Source organism: Malus sylvestris, chromosome 4, assembly GCF_916048215.2.
Source record: "Malus sylvestris chromosome 4, drMalSylv7.2, whole genome shotgun sequence".
NCBI classification, from domain to species: domain Eukaryota; kingdom Viridiplantae; phylum Streptophyta; class Magnoliopsida; order Rosales; family Rosaceae; genus Malus; species Malus sylvestris.
In genome coordinates this window covers 18,955,475-18,973,177 of record NC_062263.1, presented here as the reverse complement: position 1 = coordinate 18,973,177, position 17,703 = coordinate 18,955,475, and the positions used below count along the sequence as shown (strand labels likewise).

The window sequence follows — 17,703 nt, the reverse complement described above, 5'->3', positions numbered from 1 at the left end:
ATCGCACGAAATTCATAAATGTTCATCAAGACCGTCCCTCGAATATTCAAAAAATATAATTAATAAATAAGCCGCTAACAATACGCAACCAAGAACTATGAAAATTAAAAAAGAGGTGGGGGGGATGCAACACGAGGACTTCCCAGGAGGTCACCCATCCTAGTACTACTCTCGCCCAAACTCGCTTAACTTCGGAGTTCTGATGGGATCCGGTGCATGTGAGTTGGTATGATCGCATCCGTTATTCTATGACGTGTAATTGTATATGACCATTTCTTTGGCCGTAACCTTTACGCGTGCGAACATCACACCGCCCCCACACGATCGCACGAAATTCATAAATGTTCATCAAGACCGTCCCTCGAATATTCAAAAAATATAATTAATAAATAAGCCGCTAACAATACGCAACCAAGAACTATGAAAATTAAAAAAGAGGTGGGGGGGATGCAACACGAGGACTTCCCAGGAGGTCACCCATCCTAGTACTACTCTCGCCCAAACTCGCTTAACTTCGGAGTTCTGATGGGATCCGGTGCATGTGAGTTGGTATGATCGCATCCGTTATTCTATGACGTGTAATTGTATATGACCATTTCTTTGGCCGTAACCTTTACGCGTGCGAACATCACACCGCCCCCACACGATCGCACGAAATTCATAAATGTTCATCAAGACCGTCCCTCGAATATTCAAAAAATATAATTAATAAATAAGCCGCTAACAATACGCAACCAAGAACTATGAAAATTAAAAAAGAGGTGGGGGGGATGCAACACGAGGACTTCCCAGGAGGTCACCCATCCTAGTACTACTCTCGCCCAAACTCGCTTAACTTCGGAGTTCTGATGGGATCCGGTGCATGTGAGTTGGTATGATCGCATCCGTTATTCTATGACGTGTAATTGTATATGACCATTTCTTTGGCCGTAACCTTTACGCGTGCGAACATCACACCGCCCCCACACGATCGCACGAAATTCATAAATGTTCATCAAGACCGTCCCTCGAATATTCAAAAAATATAATTAATAAATAAGCCGCTAACAATACGCAACCAAGAACTATGAAAATTAAAAAAGAGGTGGGGGGGATGCAACACGAGGACTTCCCAGGAGGTCACCCATCCTAGTACTACTCTCGCCCAAACTCGCTTAACTTCGGAGTTCTGATGGGATCCGGTGCATGTGAGTTGGTATGATCGCATCCGTTATTCTATGACGTGTAATTGTATATGACCATTTCTTTGGCCGTAACCTTTACGCGTGCGAACATCACACCGCCCCCACACGATCGCACGAAATTCATAAATGTTCATCAAGACCGTCCCTCGAATATTCAAAAAATATAATTAATAAATAAGCCGCTAACAATACGCAACCAAGAACTATGAAAATTAAAAAAGAGGTGGGGGGGATGCAACACGAGGACTTCCCAGGAGGTCACCCATCCTAGTACTACTCTCGCCCAAACTCGCTTAACTTCGGAGTTCTGATGGGATCCGGTGCATGTGAGTTGGTATGATCGCATCCGTTATTCTATGACGTGTAATTGTATATGACCATTTCTTTGGCCGTAACCTTTACGCGTGCGAACATCACACCGCCCCCACACGATCGCACGAAATTCATAAATGTTCATCAAGACCGTCCCTCGAATATTCAAAAAATATAATTAATAAATAAGCCGCTAACAATACGCAACCAAGAACTATGAAAATTAAAAAAGAGGTGGGGGGGATGCAACACGAGGACTTCCCAGGAGGTCACCCATCCTAGTACTACTCTCGCCCAAACTCGCTTAACTTCGGAGTTCTGATGGGATCCGGTGCATGTGAGTTGGTATGATCGCATCCGTTATTCTATGACGTGTAATTGTATATGACCATTTCTTTGGCCGTAACCTTTACGCGTGCGAACATCACACCGCCCCCACACGATCGCACGAAATTCATAAATGTTCATCAAGACCGTCCCTCGAATATTCAAAAAATATAATTAATAAATAAGCCGCTAACAATACGCAACCAAGAACTATGAAAATTAAAAAAGAGGTGGGGGGGATGCAACACGAGGACTTCCCAGGAGGTCACCCATCCTAGTACTACTCTCGCCCAAACTCGCTTAACTTCGGAGTTCTGATGGGATCCGGTGCATGTGAGTTGGTATGATCGCATCCGTTATTCTATGACGTGTAATTGTATATGACCATTTCTTTGGCCGTAACCTTTACGCGTGCGAACATCACACCGCCCCCACACGATCGCACGAAATTCATAAATGTTCATCAAGACCGTCCCTCGAATATTCAAAAAATATAATTAATAAATAAGCCGCTAACAATACGCAACCAAGAACTATGAAAATTAAAAAAGAGGTGGGGGGGATGCAACACGAGGACTTCCCAGGAGGTCACCCATCCTAGTACTACTCTCGCCCAAACTCGCTTAACTTCGGAGTTCAGATGGGATCCGGTGCATGTGAGTTGGTATGATCGCATCCGTTATTCTATGACGTGTAATTGTATATGACCATTTCTTTGGCCGTAACCTTTACGCGTGCGAACATCACACCGCCCCCACACGATCGCACGAAATTCATAAATGTTCATCAAGACCGTCCCTCGAATATTCAAAAAATATAATTAATAAATAAGCCGCTAACAATACGCAACCAAGAACTATGAAAATTAAAAAAGAGGTGGGGGGGATGCAACACGAGGACTTCCCAGGAGGTCACCCATCCTAGTACTACTCTCGCCCAAACTCGCTTAACTTCGGAGTTCTGATTGGATCCGGTGCATGTGAGTTGGTATGATCGCATCCGTTATTCTATGACGTGTAATTGTATATGACCATTTCTTTGGCCGTAACCTTTACGCGTGCGAACATCACACCGCCCCCACACGATCGCACGAAATTCATAAATGTTCATCAAGACCGTCCCTCGAATATTCAAAAAATATAATTAATAAATAAGCCGCTAACAATACGCAACCAAGAACTATGAAAATTAAAAAAGAGGTGGGGGGGATGCAACACGAGGACTTCCCAGGAGGTCACCCATCCTAGTACTACTCTCGCCCAAACTCGCTTAACTTCGGAGTTCTGATGGGATCCGGTGCATGTGAGTTGGTATGATCGCATCCGTTATTCTATGACGTGTAATTGTATATGACCATTTCTTTGGCCGTAACCTTTACGCGTGCGAACATCACACCGCCCCCACACGATCGCACGAAATTCATAAATGTTCATCAAGACCGTCCCTCGAATATTCAAAAAATATAATTAATAAATAAGCCGCTAACAATACGCAACCAAGAACTATGAAAATTAAAAAAGAGGTGGGGGGGATGCAACACGAGGACTTCCCAGGAGGTCACCCATCCTAGTACTACTCTCGCCCAAACTCGCTTAACTTCGGAGTTCTGATGGGATCCGGTGCATGTGAGTTGGTATGATCGCATCCGTTATTCTATGACGTGTAATTGTATATGACCATTTCTTTGGCCGTAACCTTTACGCGTGCGAACATCACACCGCCCCCACACGATCGCACGAAATTCATAAATGTTCATCAAGACCGTCCCTCGAATATTCAAAAAATATAATTAATAAATAAGCCGCTAACAATACGCAACCAAGAACTATGAAAATTAAAAAAGAGGTGGGGGGGATGCAACACGAGGACTTCCCAGGAGGTCACCCATCCTAGTACTACTCTCGCCCAAACTCGCTTAACTTCGGAGTTCTGATGGGATCCGGTGCATGTGAGTTGGTATGATCGCATCCGTTATTCTATGACGTGTAATTGTATATGACCATTTCTTTGGCCGTAACCTTTACGCGTGCGAACATCACACCGCCCCCACACGATCGCACGAAATTCATAAATGTTCATCAAGACCGTCCCTCGAATATTCAAAAAATATAATTAATAAATAAGCCGCTAACAATACGCAACCAAGAACTATGAAAATTAAAAAAGAGGTGGGGGGGATGCAACACGAGGACTTCCCAGGAGGTCACCCATCCTAGTACTACTCTCGCCCAAACTCGCTTAACTTCGGAGTTCTGATGGGATCCGGTGCATGTGAGTTGGTATGATCGCATCCGTTATTCTATGACGTGTAATTGTATATGACCATTTCTTTGGCCGTAACCTTTACGCGTGCGAACATCACACCGCCCCCACACGATCGCACGAAATTCATAAATGTTCATCAAGACCGTCCCTCGAATATTCAAAAAATATAATTAATAAATAAGCCGCTAACAATACGCAACCAAGAACTATGAAAATTAAAAAAGAGGTGGGGGGGATGCAACACGAGGACTTCCCAGGAGGTCACCCATCCTAGTACTACTCTCGCCCAAACTCGCTTAACTTCGGAGTTCTGATGGGATCCGGTGCATGTGAGTTGGTATGATCGCATCCGTTATTCTATGACGTGTAATTGTATATGACCATTTCTTTGGCCGTAACCTTTACGCGTGCGAACATCACACCGCCCCCACACGATCGCACGAAATTCATAAATGTTCATCAAGACCGTCCCTCGAATATTCAAAAAATATAATTAATAAATAAGCCGCTAACAATACGCAACCAAGAACTATGAAAATTAAAAAAGAGGTGGGGGGGATGCAACACGAGGACTTCCCAGGAGGTCACCCATCCTAGTACTACTCTCGCCCAAACTCGCTTAACTTCGGAGTTCTGATGGGATCCGGTGCATGTGAGTTGGTATGATCGCATCCGTTATTCTATGACGTGTAATTGTATATGACCATTTCTTTGGCCGTAACCTTTACGCGTGCGAACATCACACCGCCCCCACACGATCGCACGAAATTCATAAATGTTCATCAAGACCGTCCCTCGAATATTCAAAAAATATAATTAATAAATAAGCCGCTAACAATACGCAACCAAGAACTATGAAAATTAAAAAAGAGGTGGGGGGGATGCAACACGAGGACTTCCCAGGAGGTCACCCATCCTAGTACTACTCTCGCCCAAACTCGCTTAACTTCGGAGTTCTGATGGGATCCGGTGCATGTGAGTTGGTATGATCGCATCCGTTATTCTATGACGTGTAATTGTATATGACCATTTCTTTGGCCGTAACCTTTACGCGTGCGAACATCACACCGCCCCCACACGATCGCACGAAATTCATAAATGTTCATCAAGACCGTCCCTCGAATATTCAAAAAATATAATTAATAAATAAGCCGCTAACAATACGCAACCAAGAACTATGAAAATTAAAAAAGAGGTGGGGGGGATGCAACACGAGGACTTCCCAGGAGGTCACCCATCCTAGTACTACTCTCGCCCAAACTCGCTTAACTTCGGAGTTCAGATGGGATCCGGTGCATGTGAGTTGGTATGATCGCATCCGTTATTCTATGACGTGTAATTGTATATGACCATTTCTTTGGCCGTAACCTTTACGCGTGCGAACATCACACCGCCCCCACACGATCGCACGAAATTCATAAATGTTCATCAAGACCGTCCCTCGAATATTCAAAAAATATAATTAATAAATAAGCCGCTAACAATACGCAACCAAGAACTATGAAAATTAAAAAAGAGGTGGGGGGATGCAACACGAGGACTTCCCAGGAGGTCACCCATCCTAGTACTACTCTCGCCCAAACTCGCTTAACTTCGGAGTTCTGATGGGATCCGGTGCATGTGAGTTGGTATGATCGCATCCGTTATTCTATGACGTGTAATTGTATATGACCATTTCTTTGGCCGTAACCTTTACGCGTGCGAACATCACACCGCCCCCACACGATCGCACGAAATTCATAAATGTTCATCAAGACCGTCCCTCGAATATTCAAAAAATATAATTAATAAATAAGCCGCTAACAATACGCAACCAAGAACTATGAAAATTAAAAAAGAGGTGGGGGGGATGCAACACGAGGACTTCCCAGGAGGTCACCCATCCTAGTACTACTCTCGCCCAAACTCGCTTAACTTCGGAGTTCTGATGGGATCCGGTGCATGTGAGTTGGTATGATCGCATCCGTTATTCTATGACGTGTAATTGTATATGACCATTTCTTTGGCCGTAACCTTTACGCGTGCGAACATCACACCGCCCCCACACGATCGCACGAAATTCATAAATGTTCATCAAGACCGTCCCTCGAATATTCAAAAAATATAATTAATAAATAAGCCGCTAACAATACGCAACCAAGAACTATGAAAATTAAAAAAGAGGTGGGGGGGATGCAACACGAGGACTTCCCAGGAGGTCACCCATCCTAGTACTACTCTCGCCCAAACTCGCTTAACTTCGGAGTTCTGATGGGATCCGGTGCATGTGAGTTGGTATGATCGCATCCGTTATTCTATGACGTGTAATTGTATATGACCATTTCTTTGGCCGTAACCTTTACGCGTGCGAACATCACACCGCCCCCACACGATCGCACGAAATTCATAAATGTTCATCAAGACCGTCCCTCGAATATTCAAAAAATATAATTAATAAATAAGCCGCTAACAATACGCAACCAAGAACTATGAAAATTAAAAAAGAGGTGGGGGGGATGCAACACGAGGACTTCCCAGGAGGTCACCCATCCTAGTACTACTCTCGCCCAAACTCGCTTAACTTCGGAGTTCTGATGGGATCCGGTGCATGTGAGTTGGTATGATCGCATCCGTTATTCTATGACGTGTAATTGTATATGACCATTTCTTTGGCCGTAACCTTTACGCGTGCGAACATCACACCGCCCCCACACGATCGCACGAAATTCATAAATGTTCATCAAGACCGTCCCTCGAATATTCAAAAAATATAATTAATAAATAAGCCGCTAACAATACGCAACCAAGAACTATGAAAATTAAAAAAGAGGTGGGGGGGATGCAACACGAGGACTTCCCAGGAGGTCACCCATCCTAGTACTACTCTCGCCCAAACTCGCTTAACTTCGGAGTTCTGATGGGATCCGGTGCATGTGAGTTGGTATGATCGCATCCGTTATTCTATGACGTGTAATTGTATATGACCATTTCTTTGGCCGTAACCTTTACGCGTGCGAACATCACACCGCCCCCACACGATCGCACGAAATTCATAAATGTTCATCAAGACCGTCCCTCGAATATTCAAAAAATATAATTAATAAATAAGCCGCTAACAATACGCAACCAAGAACTATGAAAATTAAAAAAGAGGTGGGGGGGATGCAACACGAGGACTTCCCAGGAGGTCACCCATCCTAGTACTACTCTCGCCCAAAATCGCTTAACATCGGAGTTCTGATGGGATCCGGTGCATGTGAGTTGGTATGATCGCATCCGTTATTCTATGACGTGTAATTGTATATGACCATTTCTTTGGCCGTAACCTTTACGCGTGCGAACATCACACCGCCCCCACACGATCGCACGAAATTCATAAATGTTCATCAAGACCGTCCCTCGAATATTCAAAAAATATAATTAATAAATAAGCCGCTAACAATACGCAACCAAGAACTATGAAAATTAAAAAAGAGGTGCGCCCCCACACGATCGCACGAAATTCATAAATGTTCATCAAGACCGTCCCTCGAATATTCAAAAAATATAATTAATAAATAAGCCGCTAACAATACGCAACCAAGAACTATGAAAATTAAAAAAGAGGTGGGGGGGATGCAACACGAGGACTTCCCAGGAGGTCACCCATCCTAGTACTACTCTCGCCCAAACTCGCTTAACTTCGGAGTTCTGATGGGATCCGGTGCATGTGAGTTGGTATGATCGCATCCGTTATTCTATGACGTGTAATTGTATATGACCATTTCTTTGGCCGTAACCTTTACGCGTGCGAACATCACACCGCCCCCACACGATCGCACGAAATTCATAAATGTTCATCAAGACCGTCCCTCGAATATTCAAAAAATATAATTAATAAATAAGCCGCTAACAATACGCAACCAAGAACTATGAAAATTAAAAAAGAGGTGGGGGGGATGCAACACGAGGACTTCCCAGGAGGTCACCCATCCTAGTACTACTCTCGCCCAAACTCGCTTAACTTCGGAGTTCTGATGGGATCCGGTGCATGTGAGTTGGTATGATCGCATCCGTTATTCTATGACGTGTAATTGTATATGACCATTTCTTTGGCCGTAACCTTTACGCGTGCGAACATCACACCGCCCCCACACGATCGCACGAAATTCATAAATGTTCATCAAGACCGTCCCTCGAATATTCAAAAAATATAATTAATAAATAAGCCGCTAACAATACGCAACCAAGAACTATGAAAATTAAAAAAGAGGTGGGGGGGATGCAACACGAGGACTTCCCAGGAGGTCACCCATCCTAGTACTACTCTCGCCCAAACTCGCTTAACTTCGGAGTTCTGATGGGATCCGGTGCATGTGAGTTGGTATGATCGCATCCGTTATTCTATGACGTGTAATTGTATATGACCATTTCTTTGGCCGTAACCTTTACGCGTGCGAACATCACACCGCCCCCACACGATCGCACGAAATTCATAAATGTTCATCAAGACCGTCCCTCGAATATTCAAAAAATATAATTAATAAATAAGCCGCTAACAATACGCAACCAAGAACTATGAAAATTAAAAAAGAGGTGGGGGGGATGCAACACGAGGACTTCCCAGGAGGTCACCCATCCTAGTACTACTCTCGCCCAAACTCGCTTAACTTCGGAGTTCTGATGGGATCCGGTGCATGTGAGTTGGTATGATCGCATCCGTTATTCTATGACGTGTAATTGTATATGACCATTTCTTTGGCCGTAACCTTTACGCGTGCGAACATCACACCGCCCCCACACGATCGCACGAAATTCATAAATGTTCATCAAGACCGTCCCTCGAATATTCAAAAAATATAATTAATAAATAAGCCGCTAACAATACGCAACCAAGAACTATGAAAATTAAAAAAGAGGTGGGGGGGATGCAACACGAGGACTTCCCAGGAGGTCACCCATCCTAGTACTACTCTCGCCCAAACTCGCTTAACTTCGGAGTTCTGATGGGATCCGGTGCATGTGAGTTGGTATGATCGCATCCGTTATTCTATGACGTGTAATTGTATATGACCATTTCTTTGGCCGTAACCTTTACGCGTGCGAACATCACACCGCCCCCACACGATCGCACGAAATTCATAAATGTTCATAAAGACCGTCCCTCGAATATTCAAAAAATATAATTAATAAATAAGCCGCTAACAATACGCAACCAAGAACTATGAAAATTAAAAAAGAGGTGGGGGGGATGCAACACGAGGACTTCCCAGGAGGTCACCCATCCTAGTACTACTCTCGCCCAAACTCGCTTAACTTCGGAGTTCTGATGGGATCCGGTGCATGTGAGTTGGTATGATCGCATCCGTTATTCTATGACGTGTAATTGTATATGACCATTTCTTTGGCCGTAACCTTTACGCGTGCGAACATCACACCGCCCCCACACGATCGCACGAAATTCATAAATGTTCATCAAGACCGTCCCTCGAATATTCAAAAAATATAATTAATAAATAAGCCGCTAACAATACGCAACCAAGAACTATGAAAATTAAAAAAGAGGTGGGGGGGATGCAACACGAGGACTTCCCAGGAGGTCACCCATCCTAGTACTACTCTCGCCCAAACTCGCTTAACTTCGGAGTTCTGATGGGATCCGGTGCATGTGAGTTGGTATGATCGCATCCGTTATTCTATGACGTGTAATTGTATATGACCATTTCTTTGGCCGTAACCTTTACGCGTGCGAACATCACACCGCCCCCACACGATCGCACGAAATTCATAAATGTTCATCAAGACCGTCCCTCGAATATTCAAAAAATATAATTAATAAATAAGCCGCTAACAATACGCAACCAAGAACTATGAAAATTAAAAAAGAGGTGGGGGGGATGCAACACGAGGACTTCCCAGGAGGTCACCCATCCTAGTACTACTCTCGCCCAAACTCGCTTAACTTCGGAGTTCTGATGGGATCCGGTGCATGTGAGTTGGTATGATCGCATCCGTTATTCTATGACGTGTAATTGTATATGACCATTTCTTTGGCCGTAACCTTTACGCGTGCGAACATCACACCGCCCCCACACGATCGCACGAAATTCATAAATGTTCATCAAGACCGTCCCTCGAATATTCAAAAAATATAATTAATAAATAAGCCGCTAACAATACGCAACCAAGAACTATGAAAATTAAAAAAGAGGTGGGGGGGATGCAACACGAGGACTTCCCAGGAGGTCACCCATCCTAGTACTACTCTCGCCCAAACTCGCTTAACTTCGGAGTTCTGATGGGATCCGGTGCATGTGAGTTGGTATGATCGCATCCGTTATTCTATGACGTGTAATTGTATATGACCATTTCTTTGGCCGTAACCTTTACGCGTGCGAACATCACACCGCCCCCACACGATCGCACGAAATTCATAAATGTTCATCAAGACCGTCCCTCGAATATTCAAAAAATATAATTAATAAATAAGCCGCTAACAATACGCAACCAAGAACTATGAAAATTAAAAAAGAGGTGGGGGGGATGCAACACGAGGACTTCCCAGGAGGTCACCCATCCTAGTACTACTCTCGCCCAAACTCGCTTAACTTCGGAGTTCTGATGGGATCCGGTGCATGTGAGTTGGTATGATCGCATCCGTTATTCTATGACGTGTAATTGTATATGACCATTTCTTTGGCCGTAACCTTTACGCGTGCGAACATCACACCGCCCCCACACGATCGCACGAAATTCATAAATGTTCATCAAGACCGTCCCTCGAATATTCAAAAAATATAATTAATAAATAAGCCGCTAACAATACGCAACCAAGAACTATGAAAATTAAAAAAGAGGTGCGCCCCCACACGATCGCACGAAATTCATAAATGTTCATCAAGACCGTCCCTCGAATATTCAAAAAATATAATTAATAAATAAGCCGCTAACAATACGCAACCAAGAACTATGAAAATTAAAAAAGAGGTGGGGGGGATGCAACACGAGGACTTCCCAGGAGGTCACCCATCCTAGTACTACTCTCGCCCAAACTCGCTTAACTTCGGAGTTCTGATGGGATCCGGTGCATGTGAGTTGGTATGATCGCATCCGTTATTCTATGACGTGTAATTGTATATGACCATTTCTTTGGCCGTAACCTTTACGCGTGCGAACATCACACCGCCCCCACACGATCGCACGAAATTCATAAATGTTCATCAAGACCGTCCCTCGAATATTCAAAAAATATAATTAATAAATAAGCCGCTAACAATACGCAACCAAGAACTATGAAAATTAAAAAAGAGGTGGGGGGGATGCAACACGAGGACTTCCCAGGAGGTCACCCATCCTAGTACTACTCTCGCCCAAACTCGCTTAACTTCGGAGTTCTGATGGGATCCGGTGCATGTGAGTTGGTATGATCGCATCCGTTATTCTATGACGTGTAATTGTATATGACCATTTCTTTGGCCGTAACCTTTACGCGTGCGAACATCACACCGCCCCCACACGATCGCACGAAATTCATAAATGTTCATCAAGACCGTCCCTCGAATATTCAAAAAATATAATTAATAAATAAGCCGCTAACAATACGCAACCAAGAACTATGAAAATTAAAAAAGAGGTGGGGGGGATGCAACACGAGGACTTCCCAGGAGGTCACCCATCCTAGTACTACTCTCGCCCAAACTCGCTTAACTTCGGAGTTCTGATGGGATCCGGTGCATGTGAGTTGGTATGATCGCATCCGTTATTCTATGACGTGTAATTGTATATGACCATTTCTTTGGCCGTAACCTTTACGCGTGCGAACATCACACCGCCCCCACACGATCGCACGAAATTCATAAATGTTCATCAAGACCGTCCCTCGAATATTCAAAAAATATAATTAATAAATAAGCCGCTAACAATACGCAACCAAGAACTATGAAAATTAAAAAAGAGGTGGGGGGGATGCAACACGAGGACTTCCCAGGAGGTCACCCATCCTAGTACTACTCTCGCCCAAACTCGCTTAACTTCGGAGTTCTGATGGGATCCGGTGCATGTGAGTTGGTATGATCGCATCCGTTATTCTATGACGTGTAATTGTATATGACCATTTCTTTGGCCGTAACCTTTACGCGTGCGAACATCACACCGCCCCCACACGATCGCACGAAATTCATAAATGTTCATCAAGACCGTCCCTCGAATATTCAAAAAATATAATTAATAAATAAGCCGCTAACAATACGCAACCAAGAACTATGAAAATTAAAAAAGAGGTGGGGGGGATGCAACACGAGGACTTCCCAGGAGGTCACCCATCCTAGTACTACTCTCGCCCAAACTCGCTTAACTTCGGAGTTCTGATGGGATCCGGTGCATGTGAGTTGGTATGATCGCATCCGTTATTCTATGACGTGTAATTGTATATGACCATTTCTTTGGCCGTAACCTTTACGCGTGCGAACATCACACCGCCCCCACACGATCGCACGAAATTCATAAATGTTCATCAAGACCGTCCCTCGAATATTCAAAAAATATAATTAATAAATAAGCCGCTAACAATACGCAACCAAGAACTATGAAAATTAAAAAAGAGGTGGGGGGGATGCAACACGAGGACTTCCCAGGAGGTCACCCATCCTAGTACTACTCTCGCCCAAACTCGCTTAACTTCGGAGTTCTGATGGGATCCGGTGCATGTGAGTTGGTATGATCGCATCCGTTATTCTATGACGTGTAATTGTATATGACCATTTCTTTGGCCGTAACCTTTACGCGTGCGAACATCACACCGCCCCCACACGATCGCACGAAATTCATAAATGTTCATCAAGACCGTCCCTCGAATATTCAAAAAATATAATTAATAAATAAGCCGCTAACAATACGCAACCAAGAACTATGAAAATTAAAAAAGAGGTGGGGGGGATGCAACACGAGGACTTCCCAGGAGGTCACCCATCCTAGTACTACTCTCGCCCAAACTCGCTTAACTTCGGAGTTCTGATGGGATCCGGTGCATGTGAGTTGGTATGATCGCATCCGTTATTCTATGACGTGTAATTGTATATGACCATTTCTTTGGCCGTAACCTTTACGCGTGCGAACATCACACCGCCCCCACACGATCGCACGAAATTCATAAATGTTCATCAAGACCGTCCCTCGAATATTCAAAAAATATAATTAATAAATAAGCCGCTAACAATACGCAACCAAGAACTATGAAAATTAAAAAAGAGGTGGGGGGGATGCAACACGAGGACTTCCCAGGAGGTCACCCATCCTAGTACTACTCTCGCCCAAACTCGCTTAACTTCGGAGTTCTGATGGGATCCGGTGCATGTGAGTTGGTATGATCGCATCCGTTATTCTATGACGTGTAATTGTATATGACCATTTCTTTGGCCGTAACCTTTACGCGTGCGAACATCACACCGCCCCCACACGATCGCACGAAATTCATAAATGTTCATCAAGACCGTCCCTCGAATATTCAAAAAATATAATTAATAAATAAGCCGCTAACAATACGCAACCAAGAACTATGAAAATTAAAAAAGAGGTGGGGGGGATGCAACACGAGGACTTCCCAGGAGGTCACCCATCCTAGTACTACTCTCGCCCAAACTCGCTTAACTTCGGAGTTCTGATGGGATCCGGTGCATGTGAGTTGGTATGATCGCATCCGTTATTCTATGACGTGTAATTGTATATGACCATTTCTTTGGCCGTAACCTTTACGCGTGCGAACATCACACCGCCCCCACACGATCGCACGAAATTCATAAATGTTCATCAAGACCGTCCCTCGAATATTCAAAAAATATAATTAATAAATAAGCCGCTAACAATACGCAACCAAGAACTATGAAAATTAAAAAAGAGGTGGGGGGGATGCAACACGAGGACTTCCCAGGAGGTCACCCATCCTAGTACTACTCTCGCCCAAACTCGCTTAACTTCGGAGTTCTGATGGGATCCGGTGCATGTGAGTTGGTATGATCGCATCCGTTATTCTATGACGTGTAATTGTATATGACCATTTCTTTGGCCGTAACCTTTACGCGTGCGAACATCACACCGCCCCCACACGATCGCACGAAATTCATAAATGTTCATCAAGACCGTCCCTCGAATATTCAAAAAATATAATTAATAAATAAGCCGCTAACAATACGCAACCAAGAACTATGAAAATTAAAAAAGAGGTGGGGGGGATGCAACACGAGGACTTCCCAGGAGGTCACCCATCCTAGTACTACTCTCGCCCAAACTCGCTTAACTTCGGAGTTCTGATGGGATCCGGTGCATGTGAGTTGGTATGATCGCATCCGTTATTCTATGACGTGTAATTGTATATGACCATTTCTTTGGCCGTAACCTTTACGCGTGCGAACATCACACCGCCCCCACACGATCGCACGAAATTCATAAATGTTCATCAAGACCGTCCCTCGAATATTCAAAAAATATAATTAATAAATAAGCCGCTAACAATACGCAACCAAGAACTATGAAAATTAAAAAAGAGGTGGGGGGGATGCAACACGAGGACTTCCCAGGAGGTCACCCATCCTAGTACTACTCTCGCCCAAACTCGCTTAACTTCGGAGTTCTGATGGGATCCGGTGCATGTGAGTTGGTATGATCGCATCCGTTATTCTATGACGTGTAATTGTATATGACCATTTCTTTGGCCGTAACCTTTACGCGTGCGAACATCACACCGCCCCCACACGATCGCACGAAATTCATAAATGTTCATCAAGACCGTCCCTCGAATATTCAAAAAATATAATTAATAAATAAGCCGCTAACAATACGCAACCAAGAACTATGAAAATTAAAAAAGAGGTGGGGGGGATGCAACACGAGGACTTCCCAGGAGGTCACCCATCCTAGTACTACTCTCGCCCAAACTCGCTTAACTTCGGAGTTCTGATGGGATCCGGTGCATGTGAGTTGGTATGATCGCATCCGTTATTCTATGACGTGTAATTGTATATGACCATTTCTTTGGCCGTAACCTTTACGCGTGCGAACATCACACCGCCCCCACACGATCGCACGAAATTCATAAATGTTCATCAAGACCGTCCCTCGAATATTCAAAAAATATAATTAATAAATAAGCCGCTAACAATACGCAACCAAGAACTATGAAAATTAAAAAAGAGGTGGGGGGGATGCAACACGAGGACTTCCCAGGAGGTCACCCATCCTAGTACTACTCTCGCCCAAACTCGCTTAACTTCGGAGTTCTGATGGGATCCGGTGCATGTGAGTTGGTATGATCGCATCCGTTATTCTATGACGTGTAATTGTATATGACCATTTCTTTGGCCGTAACCTTTACGCGTGCGAACATCACACCGCCCCCACACGATCGCACGAAATTCATAAATGTTCATCAAGACCGTCCCTCGAATATTCAAAAAATATAATTAATAAATAAGCCGCTAACAATACGCAACCAAGAACTATGAAAATTAAAAAAGAGGTGGGGGGGATGCAACACGAGGACTTCCCAGGAGGTCACCCATCCTAGTACTACTCTCGCCCAAACTCGCTTAACTTCGGAGTTCTGATGGGATCCGGTGCATGTGAGTTGGTATGATCGCATCCGTTATTCTATGACGTGTAATTGTATATGACCATTTCTTTGGCCGTAACCTTTACGCGTGCGAACATCACACCGCCCCCACACGATCGCACGAAATTCATAAATGTTCATCAAGACCGTCCCTCGAATATTCAAAAAATATAATTAATAAATAAGCCGCTAACAATACGCAACCAAGAACTATGAAAATTAAAAAAGAGGTGGGGGGGATGCAACACGAGGACTTCCCAGGAGGTCACCCATCCTAGTACTACTCTCGCCCAAACTCGCTTAACTTCGGAGTTCTGATGGGATCCGGTGCATGTGAGTTGGTATGATCGCATCCGTTATTCTATGACGTGTAATTGTATATGACCATTTCTTTGGCCGTAACCTTTACGCGTGCGAACATCACACCGCCCCCACACGATCGCACGAAATTCATAAATGTTCATCAAGACCGTCCCTCGAATATTCAAAAAATATAATTAATAAATAAGCCGCTAACAATACGCAACCAAGAACTATGAAAATTAAAAAAGAGGTGGGGGGGATGCAACACGAGGACTTCCCAGGAGGTCACCCATCCTAGTACTACTCTCGCCCAAACTCGCTTAACTTCGGAGTTCTGATGGGATCCGGTGCATGTGAGTTGGTATGATCGCATCCGTTATTCTATGACGTGTAATTGTATATGACCATTTCTTTGGCCGTAACCTTTACGCGTGCGAACATCACACCGCCCCCACACGATCGCACGAAATTCATAAATGTTCATCAAGACCGTCCCTCGAATATTCAAAAAATATAATTAATAAATAAGCCGCTAACAATACGCAACCAAGAACTATGAAAATTAAAAAAGAGGTGGGGGGGATGCAACACGAGGACTTCCCAGGAGGTCACCCATCCTAGTACTACTCTCGCCCAAACTCGCTTAACTTCGGAGTTCTGATGGGATCCGGTGCATGTGAGTTGGTATGATCGCATCCGTTATTCTATGACGTGTAATTGTATATGACCATTTCTTTGGCCGTAACCTTTACGCGTGCGAACATCACACCGCCCCCACACGATCGCACGAAATTCATAAATGTTCATCAAGACCGTCCCTCGAATATTCAAAAAATATAATTAATAAATAAGCCGCTAACAATACGCAACCAAGAACTATGAAAATTAAAAAAGAGGTGGGGGGGATGCAACACGAGGACTTCCCAGGAGGTCACCCATCCTAGTACTACTCTCGCCCAAACTCGCTTAACTTCGGAGTTCTGATGGGATCCGGTGCATGTGAGTTGGTATGATCGCATCCGTTATTCTATGACGTGTAATTGTATATGACCATTTCTTTGGCCGTAACCTTTACGCGTGCGAACATCACACCGCCCCCACACGATCGCACGAAATTCATAAATGTTCATCAAGACCGTCCCTCGAATATTCAAAAAATATAATTAATAAATAAGCCGCTAACAATACGCAACCAAGAACTATGAAAATTAAAAAAGAGGTGGGGGGGGATGCAACACGAGGACTTCCCAGGAGGTCACCCATCCTAGTACTACTCTCGCCCAAACTCGCTTAACTTCGGAGTTCTGATGGGATCCGGTGCATGTGAGTTGGTATGATCGCATCCGTTATTCTATGACGTGTAATTGTATATGACCATTTCTTTGGCCGTAACCTTTACGCGTGCGAACATCACACCGCCCCCCACACGATCGCACGAAATTCATAAATGTTCATCAAGACCGTCCCTCGAATATTCAAAAAATATAATTAATAAATAAGCCGCTAACAATACGCAACCAAGAACTATGAAAATTAAAAAAGAGGTGGGGGGGATGCAACACGAGGACTTCCCAGGAGGTCACCCATCCTAGTGTCCTACTCTCGCCCAAACTCGCTTAACTTCGGAGTTCTGATGGGATCCGGTGCATGTGAGTTGGTATGATCGCATCCGTTATTCTATGACGTGTAATTGTATATGACCATTTCTTTGGCCGTAACCTTTACGCGTGCGAACATCACACCGCCCCCACA

At 44.1% G+C, this 17,703-nt stretch overlaps 54 non-coding genes across 54 annotated transcripts; all 54 read right to left on the bottom strand.

Moving 5' to 3' along the window:
• Nucleotides 1-121: 121 nt before the first annotated feature.
• LOC126620318 (5S ribosomal RNA) lies at nt 122-240 on the bottom strand. Its single transcript, XR_007622362.1, has one exon. It is a non-coding gene; the product is annotated as a 5S ribosomal RNA (ribosomal RNA).
• A 204-nt stretch (nt 241-444) lies between these two features.
• LOC126620316 (5S ribosomal RNA) lies at nt 445-563 on the bottom strand. Its single transcript, XR_007622360.1, has one exon. It is a non-coding gene; the product is annotated as a 5S ribosomal RNA (ribosomal RNA).
• Nucleotides 564-767: 204 nt separating this feature from the next.
• LOC126620314 (5S ribosomal RNA) lies at nt 768-886 on the bottom strand. Its single transcript, XR_007622359.1, has one exon. It is a non-coding gene; the product is annotated as a 5S ribosomal RNA (ribosomal RNA).
• Nucleotides 887-1,090: 204 nt separating this feature from the next.
• Nucleotides 1,091-1,209, bottom strand: LOC126620313 (5S ribosomal RNA). Its single transcript, XR_007622358.1, has one exon. It is a non-coding gene; the product is annotated as a 5S ribosomal RNA (ribosomal RNA).
• A 204-nt stretch (nt 1,210-1,413) lies between these two features.
• On the bottom strand, nt 1,414-1,532 carry LOC126620312 (5S ribosomal RNA). The gene has a single exon (XR_007622357.1). It is a non-coding gene; the product is annotated as a 5S ribosomal RNA (ribosomal RNA).
• A 204-nt stretch (nt 1,533-1,736) lies between these two features.
• Nucleotides 1,737-1,855, bottom strand: LOC126620311 (5S ribosomal RNA). The gene has a single exon (XR_007622356.1). It is a non-coding gene; the product is annotated as a 5S ribosomal RNA (ribosomal RNA).
• Nucleotides 1,856-2,059: 204 nt separating this feature from the next.
• Nucleotides 2,060-2,178, bottom strand: LOC126620310 (5S ribosomal RNA). The gene has a single exon (XR_007622355.1). It is a non-coding gene; the product is annotated as a 5S ribosomal RNA (ribosomal RNA).
• A 204-nt stretch (nt 2,179-2,382) lies between these two features.
• Nucleotides 2,383-2,501, bottom strand: LOC126620398 (5S ribosomal RNA). The gene has a single exon (XR_007622438.1). It is a non-coding gene; the product is annotated as a 5S ribosomal RNA (ribosomal RNA).
• Nucleotides 2,502-2,705: 204 nt separating this feature from the next.
• LOC126620445 (5S ribosomal RNA) lies at nt 2,706-2,824 on the bottom strand. Its single transcript, XR_007622483.1, has one exon. It is a non-coding gene; the product is annotated as a 5S ribosomal RNA (ribosomal RNA).
• Nucleotides 2,825-3,028: 204 nt separating this feature from the next.
• Nucleotides 3,029-3,147, bottom strand: LOC126620309 (5S ribosomal RNA). Its single transcript, XR_007622354.1, has one exon. It is a non-coding gene; the product is annotated as a 5S ribosomal RNA (ribosomal RNA).
• A 204-nt stretch (nt 3,148-3,351) lies between these two features.
• Nucleotides 3,352-3,470, bottom strand: LOC126620308 (5S ribosomal RNA). The gene has a single exon (XR_007622353.1). It is a non-coding gene; the product is annotated as a 5S ribosomal RNA (ribosomal RNA).
• A 204-nt stretch (nt 3,471-3,674) lies between these two features.
• On the bottom strand, nt 3,675-3,793 carry LOC126620307 (5S ribosomal RNA). Its single transcript, XR_007622352.1, has one exon. It is a non-coding gene; the product is annotated as a 5S ribosomal RNA (ribosomal RNA).
• Nucleotides 3,794-3,997: 204 nt separating this feature from the next.
• LOC126620306 (5S ribosomal RNA) lies at nt 3,998-4,116 on the bottom strand. Its single transcript, XR_007622351.1, has one exon. It is a non-coding gene; the product is annotated as a 5S ribosomal RNA (ribosomal RNA).
• Nucleotides 4,117-4,320: 204 nt separating this feature from the next.
• Nucleotides 4,321-4,439, bottom strand: LOC126620304 (5S ribosomal RNA). Its single transcript, XR_007622349.1, has one exon. It is a non-coding gene; the product is annotated as a 5S ribosomal RNA (ribosomal RNA).
• Nucleotides 4,440-4,643: 204 nt separating this feature from the next.
• Nucleotides 4,644-4,762, bottom strand: LOC126620303 (5S ribosomal RNA). The gene has a single exon (XR_007622348.1). It is a non-coding gene; the product is annotated as a 5S ribosomal RNA (ribosomal RNA).
• A 204-nt stretch (nt 4,763-4,966) lies between these two features.
• LOC126620302 (5S ribosomal RNA) lies at nt 4,967-5,085 on the bottom strand. Its single transcript, XR_007622347.1, has one exon. It is a non-coding gene; the product is annotated as a 5S ribosomal RNA (ribosomal RNA).
• Nucleotides 5,086-5,289: 204 nt separating this feature from the next.
• LOC126620397 (5S ribosomal RNA) lies at nt 5,290-5,408 on the bottom strand. The gene has a single exon (XR_007622437.1). It is a non-coding gene; the product is annotated as a 5S ribosomal RNA (ribosomal RNA).
• A 203-nt stretch (nt 5,409-5,611) lies between these two features.
• Nucleotides 5,612-5,730, bottom strand: LOC126620301 (5S ribosomal RNA). The gene has a single exon (XR_007622346.1). It is a non-coding gene; the product is annotated as a 5S ribosomal RNA (ribosomal RNA).
• Nucleotides 5,731-5,934: 204 nt separating this feature from the next.
• Nucleotides 5,935-6,053, bottom strand: LOC126620300 (5S ribosomal RNA). Its single transcript, XR_007622345.1, has one exon. It is a non-coding gene; the product is annotated as a 5S ribosomal RNA (ribosomal RNA).
• A 204-nt stretch (nt 6,054-6,257) lies between these two features.
• On the bottom strand, nt 6,258-6,376 carry LOC126620298 (5S ribosomal RNA). Its single transcript, XR_007622344.1, has one exon. It is a non-coding gene; the product is annotated as a 5S ribosomal RNA (ribosomal RNA).
• A 204-nt stretch (nt 6,377-6,580) lies between these two features.
• Nucleotides 6,581-6,699, bottom strand: LOC126620297 (5S ribosomal RNA). The gene has a single exon (XR_007622343.1). It is a non-coding gene; the product is annotated as a 5S ribosomal RNA (ribosomal RNA).
• A 204-nt stretch (nt 6,700-6,903) lies between these two features.
• On the bottom strand, nt 6,904-7,022 carry LOC126620296 (5S ribosomal RNA). Its single transcript, XR_007622342.1, has one exon. It is a non-coding gene; the product is annotated as a 5S ribosomal RNA (ribosomal RNA).
• A 204-nt stretch (nt 7,023-7,226) lies between these two features.
• Nucleotides 7,227-7,345, bottom strand: LOC126620461 (5S ribosomal RNA). Its single transcript, XR_007622498.1, has one exon. It is a non-coding gene; the product is annotated as a 5S ribosomal RNA (ribosomal RNA).
• A 334-nt stretch (nt 7,346-7,679) lies between these two features.
• Nucleotides 7,680-7,798, bottom strand: LOC126620295 (5S ribosomal RNA). The gene has a single exon (XR_007622341.1). It is a non-coding gene; the product is annotated as a 5S ribosomal RNA (ribosomal RNA).
• A 204-nt stretch (nt 7,799-8,002) lies between these two features.
• On the bottom strand, nt 8,003-8,121 carry LOC126620294 (5S ribosomal RNA). Its single transcript, XR_007622340.1, has one exon. It is a non-coding gene; the product is annotated as a 5S ribosomal RNA (ribosomal RNA).
• Nucleotides 8,122-8,325: 204 nt separating this feature from the next.
• On the bottom strand, nt 8,326-8,444 carry LOC126620292 (5S ribosomal RNA). The gene has a single exon (XR_007622338.1). It is a non-coding gene; the product is annotated as a 5S ribosomal RNA (ribosomal RNA).
• A 204-nt stretch (nt 8,445-8,648) lies between these two features.
• On the bottom strand, nt 8,649-8,767 carry LOC126620291 (5S ribosomal RNA). The gene has a single exon (XR_007622337.1). It is a non-coding gene; the product is annotated as a 5S ribosomal RNA (ribosomal RNA).
• Nucleotides 8,768-8,971: 204 nt separating this feature from the next.
• Nucleotides 8,972-9,090, bottom strand: LOC126620290 (5S ribosomal RNA). Its single transcript, XR_007622336.1, has one exon. It is a non-coding gene; the product is annotated as a 5S ribosomal RNA (ribosomal RNA).
• A 204-nt stretch (nt 9,091-9,294) lies between these two features.
• Nucleotides 9,295-9,413, bottom strand: LOC126620289 (5S ribosomal RNA). The gene has a single exon (XR_007622335.1). It is a non-coding gene; the product is annotated as a 5S ribosomal RNA (ribosomal RNA).
• A 204-nt stretch (nt 9,414-9,617) lies between these two features.
• LOC126620288 (5S ribosomal RNA) lies at nt 9,618-9,736 on the bottom strand. The gene has a single exon (XR_007622334.1). It is a non-coding gene; the product is annotated as a 5S ribosomal RNA (ribosomal RNA).
• Nucleotides 9,737-9,940: 204 nt separating this feature from the next.
• LOC126620287 (5S ribosomal RNA) lies at nt 9,941-10,059 on the bottom strand. The gene has a single exon (XR_007622333.1). It is a non-coding gene; the product is annotated as a 5S ribosomal RNA (ribosomal RNA).
• A 204-nt stretch (nt 10,060-10,263) lies between these two features.
• Nucleotides 10,264-10,382, bottom strand: LOC126620286 (5S ribosomal RNA). Its single transcript, XR_007622332.1, has one exon. It is a non-coding gene; the product is annotated as a 5S ribosomal RNA (ribosomal RNA).
• A 204-nt stretch (nt 10,383-10,586) lies between these two features.
• LOC126620285 (5S ribosomal RNA) lies at nt 10,587-10,705 on the bottom strand. Its single transcript, XR_007622331.1, has one exon. It is a non-coding gene; the product is annotated as a 5S ribosomal RNA (ribosomal RNA).
• Nucleotides 10,706-11,039: 334 nt separating this feature from the next.
• On the bottom strand, nt 11,040-11,158 carry LOC126620284 (5S ribosomal RNA). The gene has a single exon (XR_007622330.1). It is a non-coding gene; the product is annotated as a 5S ribosomal RNA (ribosomal RNA).
• Nucleotides 11,159-11,362: 204 nt separating this feature from the next.
• Nucleotides 11,363-11,481, bottom strand: LOC126620282 (5S ribosomal RNA). Its single transcript, XR_007622329.1, has one exon. It is a non-coding gene; the product is annotated as a 5S ribosomal RNA (ribosomal RNA).
• Nucleotides 11,482-11,685: 204 nt separating this feature from the next.
• On the bottom strand, nt 11,686-11,804 carry LOC126620280 (5S ribosomal RNA). The gene has a single exon (XR_007622327.1). It is a non-coding gene; the product is annotated as a 5S ribosomal RNA (ribosomal RNA).
• A 204-nt stretch (nt 11,805-12,008) lies between these two features.
• On the bottom strand, nt 12,009-12,127 carry LOC126620279 (5S ribosomal RNA). Its single transcript, XR_007622326.1, has one exon. It is a non-coding gene; the product is annotated as a 5S ribosomal RNA (ribosomal RNA).
• A 204-nt stretch (nt 12,128-12,331) lies between these two features.
• LOC126620278 (5S ribosomal RNA) lies at nt 12,332-12,450 on the bottom strand. The gene has a single exon (XR_007622325.1). It is a non-coding gene; the product is annotated as a 5S ribosomal RNA (ribosomal RNA).
• Nucleotides 12,451-12,654: 204 nt separating this feature from the next.
• LOC126620277 (5S ribosomal RNA) lies at nt 12,655-12,773 on the bottom strand. Its single transcript, XR_007622324.1, has one exon. It is a non-coding gene; the product is annotated as a 5S ribosomal RNA (ribosomal RNA).
• Nucleotides 12,774-12,977: 204 nt separating this feature from the next.
• On the bottom strand, nt 12,978-13,096 carry LOC126620276 (5S ribosomal RNA). Its single transcript, XR_007622323.1, has one exon. It is a non-coding gene; the product is annotated as a 5S ribosomal RNA (ribosomal RNA).
• Nucleotides 13,097-13,300: 204 nt separating this feature from the next.
• LOC126620572 (5S ribosomal RNA) lies at nt 13,301-13,419 on the bottom strand. Its single transcript, XR_007622582.1, has one exon. It is a non-coding gene; the product is annotated as a 5S ribosomal RNA (ribosomal RNA).
• Nucleotides 13,420-13,623: 204 nt separating this feature from the next.
• On the bottom strand, nt 13,624-13,742 carry LOC126620571 (5S ribosomal RNA). The gene has a single exon (XR_007622581.1). It is a non-coding gene; the product is annotated as a 5S ribosomal RNA (ribosomal RNA).
• A 204-nt stretch (nt 13,743-13,946) lies between these two features.
• Nucleotides 13,947-14,065, bottom strand: LOC126620570 (5S ribosomal RNA). Its single transcript, XR_007622580.1, has one exon. It is a non-coding gene; the product is annotated as a 5S ribosomal RNA (ribosomal RNA).
• Nucleotides 14,066-14,269: 204 nt separating this feature from the next.
• LOC126620569 (5S ribosomal RNA) lies at nt 14,270-14,388 on the bottom strand. Its single transcript, XR_007622579.1, has one exon. It is a non-coding gene; the product is annotated as a 5S ribosomal RNA (ribosomal RNA).
• Nucleotides 14,389-14,592: 204 nt separating this feature from the next.
• LOC126620568 (5S ribosomal RNA) lies at nt 14,593-14,711 on the bottom strand. Its single transcript, XR_007622578.1, has one exon. It is a non-coding gene; the product is annotated as a 5S ribosomal RNA (ribosomal RNA).
• Nucleotides 14,712-14,915: 204 nt separating this feature from the next.
• Nucleotides 14,916-15,034, bottom strand: LOC126620561 (5S ribosomal RNA). The gene has a single exon (XR_007622572.1). It is a non-coding gene; the product is annotated as a 5S ribosomal RNA (ribosomal RNA).
• A 204-nt stretch (nt 15,035-15,238) lies between these two features.
• LOC126620550 (5S ribosomal RNA) lies at nt 15,239-15,357 on the bottom strand. Its single transcript, XR_007622565.1, has one exon. It is a non-coding gene; the product is annotated as a 5S ribosomal RNA (ribosomal RNA).
• Nucleotides 15,358-15,561: 204 nt separating this feature from the next.
• On the bottom strand, nt 15,562-15,680 carry LOC126620538 (5S ribosomal RNA). The gene has a single exon (XR_007622559.1). It is a non-coding gene; the product is annotated as a 5S ribosomal RNA (ribosomal RNA).
• Nucleotides 15,681-15,884: 204 nt separating this feature from the next.
• On the bottom strand, nt 15,885-16,003 carry LOC126620527 (5S ribosomal RNA). Its single transcript, XR_007622553.1, has one exon. It is a non-coding gene; the product is annotated as a 5S ribosomal RNA (ribosomal RNA).
• A 204-nt stretch (nt 16,004-16,207) lies between these two features.
• On the bottom strand, nt 16,208-16,326 carry LOC126620519 (5S ribosomal RNA). Its single transcript, XR_007622546.1, has one exon. It is a non-coding gene; the product is annotated as a 5S ribosomal RNA (ribosomal RNA).
• Nucleotides 16,327-16,530: 204 nt separating this feature from the next.
• LOC126620518 (5S ribosomal RNA) lies at nt 16,531-16,649 on the bottom strand. The gene has a single exon (XR_007622545.1). It is a non-coding gene; the product is annotated as a 5S ribosomal RNA (ribosomal RNA).
• A 204-nt stretch (nt 16,650-16,853) lies between these two features.
• LOC126620517 (5S ribosomal RNA) lies at nt 16,854-16,972 on the bottom strand. The gene has a single exon (XR_007622544.1). It is a non-coding gene; the product is annotated as a 5S ribosomal RNA (ribosomal RNA).
• A 205-nt stretch (nt 16,973-17,177) lies between these two features.
• On the bottom strand, nt 17,178-17,296 carry LOC126620516 (5S ribosomal RNA). The gene has a single exon (XR_007622543.1). It is a non-coding gene; the product is annotated as a 5S ribosomal RNA (ribosomal RNA).
• A 205-nt stretch (nt 17,297-17,501) lies between these two features.
• LOC126620476 (5S ribosomal RNA) lies at nt 17,502-17,622 on the bottom strand. Its single transcript, XR_007622512.1, has one exon. It is a non-coding gene; the product is annotated as a 5S ribosomal RNA (ribosomal RNA).
• Nucleotides 17,623-17,703: the final 81 nt, after the last annotated feature.